Genomic DNA, 4,514 nt, shown 5'->3' on the forward strand with positions numbered 1-4,514 from the left:
AGTTACGCCATGCTTTCCGTGGGTGCCAAGAGCAGAATTAGTCACCTTGGAAAGCTGGTTCTTGTGTAATTTCATGATTAAAAACCTCATGTAACCAATAATTGCAGGTTTAGAGCAATCGATTGCTGGCACATGATGACAACACTGTCACTTTCGGCTCCACAAGACTCCATTAGGAACGCTGCAAACAGGGAAGACTTGGCGATTCAGAAAGTTGGTTGCCATGGGAACCGAGCAGGCTTGTCACGGTTGTCAAGGAAACTCCTCCTCAGCGCTGAAGGCAGAAGTGGGCGGGCCCTAAACTCCGGGCGATCCTCTCAGAGGGGCCCCTGCTTTCAAGCCATTTACCTGACCCATGGTCTGCAAGGACACGTTCCGCGTGGGCTATGGCTTGGGGAAAAGTCTTAGGAAGTCGTATTTTTTGTCACAGTCCTGGAGGGGTTTGCAAAGCACCTTTGTTTTTAGGGAAACTGTGTTACTGCAGTGGAGCGCCCTGGCACAGCAGGGCTGACCGTCGAAGGCCATGTGTTCGTCATGTGAGTCTAGGGCCAGTGGGTCTCCAGGACCCAGGCTCTGTCCGTCTGGTCTCTCCTTCCTCCTTCTGGGTGGAGGGTTCCTGCCAGCAGGGGATGGGGCTGCTGGGGTGATCACACAGGAGCCGACCCCTCATCCTAAGACCCTCCTCAATCCTGCTATGTCCCCTTAGTAACACCTAGAGAGGCGGCATCCACACCGCAAGGTGACGTTAGCCTGGGAAGTGCAGTGGAGACATGGGCAGGAAAAAGGAAGAAAAACAGGGTCTGGTGGGGAAGCTCTGGCACAGTGGGGTCGCCAGGGCACAACAGTGAGGTCCCTGGGGTGCCACAAGGGTCATCGGGGCACCACAGTGGGGTCGTCGAGGTGCCATAAGGGTCACCGGGGCGCCTCAGTGGGATCGCCGAGGTGCCATAAAGGTCACTGGGGCACTGCAGTGGGATTACCGAGGTGCCACAAGGGTCACTGGCGCACCACAGTGGGGTTGCTGAGGTGCCACAAGGGTCACCAGGGGGGCACCACGGTGGGGTCACCAAGGTGCCACATGAGTCACTGGAGCATCTCAGTGGGTTGCCGAGGTGCCTGCCACAAGGGTCATCGGGGCACCTCAGTGGGGTCGCCAAGGTGCCACAAGGGTCACCAGGGCACGGCACCATGGTGGGGTTGCCATATGAGTCACTGGGACACCACGGTGGGGTCACCAAGGTGCCACAAGGGTCACCGGGGTGCCATAGTGCAGTCACTGAGGTGCCACAAGGGTCACTGGGGTGCCATAGTGCGGTCACTGAGGTGCCACAAGGGTCACTGGGGTGCCACAAGGGTCATTGAGACACCACGGTGGGGTCGCCGAGGTGCCACAAGGGTCACCAGGCACCATGGTGGGGTCGTTGAGGTGCCACAAGGGTCACTGGGGTGCCATGGTGGGGTCGCCGAGGTGCCACAAGGGTCACTGGGTACTGCAGTGGGCTCACCAGGGTCTCATGCAGTCTCTGGTTCCCTCTGTTATAGGAGTTACAGATGTGTATGGACTCTCTGATGTTTCCTTGTTCTGGAAATCCTATAGAAGGTGGCTCACACGTCCAGCTATGCTCTGGGGGTGGTCACAGCAAAGTTCTGTGGTTCAGCCTGGAGGTGCCAACGCAGGCGCACACACCGAGAACCAGCGAGAGTGAAAACGTGTTGTGCGAATGTGGACGGGGTGCGGTAAACGTGAGGCACCTAAAATCTCTTCTATTGCTTTTAAAAGACATAGTCACGTAGTATAAGCTTTAGTGCGTTTGTGAACAATGGAACCAGTACCATTACCGTGGCGCCTGTGCTGCGCTTTGGAGACGCAGGCGCGGTGGGTTGCGTGGTGCGCGCCCCTTGGTCTGCACCCCAGATGAGCAGTCAGCCTTCCGGGCACACTTAGGGTGCTTGTAACACTTGCTGCTGTGGAGCGTGTGCTCAGGTGAACATAGTGGTAACGAGACACCCCAGTGACTGGGGGCGAGGCTGGTGGTGTTTCCCACCCCGCCTTCCCAAGAAGCTGTGGGTAGAATGGCCATGTTTACACCAGCCAGTGCGTTTGAGAAATGCAAGCAAGCAAGTCCCTGTCATCACACGTGCTTGGAAGCGGAACGGTCGGTACCATGTTGGTGGTGAAGCGGCACAGGTAACAACCAAAAGGGTCACGAGTGTCGGTAACCTGCAGACATGCTCACCCCTGGGTTTGAGTGCCACCTAAAAACCCAATGATCTCCCCTTGTGTTCCCCAGGCAGCCTAGGGCCAGGGGTACAGGACGGTGGCCACGGACACGGTGTTGTGCAGTGTGCCTCCCACGGGGCACTCGGCAGCTCCAAGTGATGCAGCAGAGCGGCCGCTGCTCCCACTCAGGGGTCCCATGAGGCCAGGGGGTGCTGACAACCCCCAGGTGCCACTCCTGGGTCTGGCCCCCACAGGGAGATTCCTGCTGGGGGGCCGGCACCCAGAGACTGGCTGAGGGCATGGTGGTCCCTCAGGGCAGAGCGTGCACTTGCACTCAGACCCCGGTGGTGGCTACACAGTCGGAATCCACTCCTGCTGCTGGGGCAGCTGGGAAGTGGCCTTGAAATGAAGGAAGCTGCTCGGCGGTGCAGAGCACGGGGTGGAAGGGCAGCCAGTGTGAGACGGCATGGTGGGGGCCGGGGCCCGGCGGCACGCCCAGCAAGGACACAAGTCGGTGCGGCTCGCACGGGAGGCTTTCCTGATCCCGCGCTGTGGAACAGCCGGGCGGCCCGGCACCCCCGCCCGACGGCACTGCTGCCCTTGGGAGAGCAAGGCTCCCCTGCTCTAGGGCCCGAGCAGATGGCGGAGGGGGTTGGGACTCCGCGTGGAGGTGTGCTTGGGACTGGCTTTGCCGCTTAGCAGCTTGTGACCCACGTCCTCCCGGGTCCTGGGTTGCTAGAGCGTTCACCAAGTGTGTGAGGAGTGTCCCAGCCCCCGGACTGCTGTGACACGCATGCGAGGGCCTGGACACAGAGTAGCTGCTACAGAGAGGGCGCTCATGCCACCCAGCAGGTGCGGCAGAAGGCAAGGAGCCGAGGCCTGCTTCCCTCCCGTTCCTGTCCCTGCGGGCCCTGGGGCCGCGGCTCTAGACGACAGGGCGGCCGGCTCTGTCAGGTCCGGTACCTGGTTTTCACGGCATGTTCATGCCCCCACAACACATACCCCAGACTGGGCAGCTCAGGCAACAGGTATTCATTTCTCAGGGTTGCGACATGTGAGGTTGGACGTGCGGGATCGGGGGGGTGGGGGCAGGCAGAGCTGGTTCTCCCTGAGGCCTCCCTCCTGGGTGTGTAGACGCTGTGTTCTCGCTGTGTCCTCCTCTCCTAAGGACCCCCAGTCTACGGGATCAGGGCTCGCCCTCCTCTTATTTCACCGTGACCACCCGACTAAAGACTCCCTCTCCAAAGACAGTCCCATTCCGAGGTCCCGGGCCAAGGTCTTCAATGTATGTATCTTGGGGAACGTGGTGTGGCCCATAACATCCGCTCACGGACGGAGGGAGGTGCCCACACGCGCTGTGTGCGAATCGGCTGGGGAACCGGTCTATGAAGCAGCAAGGGAGCCGGCCCCCTTCTGGGTGAGCAGGTTGGGGTATCAGGCTGTGTCATCCGATGACTGTGGTGTCCGTGTGACCGGCGCACACAAGGGCTCATTGTCAGGAGGTGCGGGGCCGACAGCCTCAGCAAGGATGTCTGGGCCTCTCAGCAGCAGCAGCCCCCCCCACCCCCATAAGACACTTCACGTAGAGGGAAAGCTTTGCGTGGAGTTTAGGCGCATGAGTCTCACGGTCTCCTTGGTGCTTGGAAACCTCTCCTTGGGGCTGGACGTGAGGTGACCACGTGTCAGGAGCCTCCTCTGGGCTCTACAGAGGAATGAGGCCCAGGCCTGGGGCTGGGGGCAGCGCTGTGCCATATGGGGGAATCCGTGTGGGACCCGGGGAGATAGACTTTGGCGGTAGATATGACCGATGTGACTGGGGCACAAAGAGCGGGGGCAGACGAGGACAGTGCTGCGTACGTGGGCTCAGCAGTGAGGCTATGGGGAGGGGCAGACACCAGCCCTTGAAGCCAGAGTTCGCTCTTCAGGCACGCTCATGACTCCCCGTGGTTGGATCGAGGCATCGGTCTGGGGACAGGAGATGGTGCGGTTGTGGTCGGGGCAGGAGGGTCCTGAGCACCCCTATGCCCCGTGCAGGGGACTGTGGCTCTGAAGGAAGGAGCTCAGACACACAGGCGGAATGGCAGCCTCATAGTCTATCCAGAAACTTCGGGTCCCTCAGCACAGCCCCATTGCCATCTAGTCAGGGCGGATGGCGCGGCTGCAACGTGCATGGCTGCCACATAGCTGCGTGGGCATCCGGGACACGCTGCAGCGGGCGCTGTGCCGCCGAGGCTCTGCAGGCCCCACGCTCAGCATCCCTGTCCTCAGACTGGGCAATCCCCACGCAGGTGAA

At 60.7% G+C, this 4,514-nt stretch overlaps 1 long non-coding RNA gene across 1 annotated transcript in view; it reads left to right on the top strand.

Moving 5' to 3' along the window:
* Nucleotides 1–263: 263 nt before the first annotated feature.
* Nucleotides 264–4,514, top strand: part of LOC144308007 (uncharacterized) — a 5,041-nt gene continuing 790 nt past the window's right edge. The window contains exons 1-3 of the long non-coding RNA XR_013374654.1: nucleotides 264–536; nucleotides 1,543–3,249; nucleotides 3,390–4,514. The exon at nucleotides 3,390–4,514 is cut by the window's right edge and continues 790 nt beyond it. This is a non-coding gene — a long non-coding RNA (uncharacterized LOC144308007). The remainder of the gene's footprint in view (nucleotides 537–1,542; nucleotides 3,250–3,389) is intronic.

The sequence above is a fragment of the Canis aureus genome, chromosome X (genome assembly GCF_053574225.1).
Source record: "Canis aureus isolate CA01 chromosome X, VMU_Caureus_v.1.0, whole genome shotgun sequence".
Classification (NCBI taxonomy): domain Eukaryota; kingdom Metazoa; phylum Chordata; class Mammalia; order Carnivora; family Canidae; genus Canis; species Canis aureus.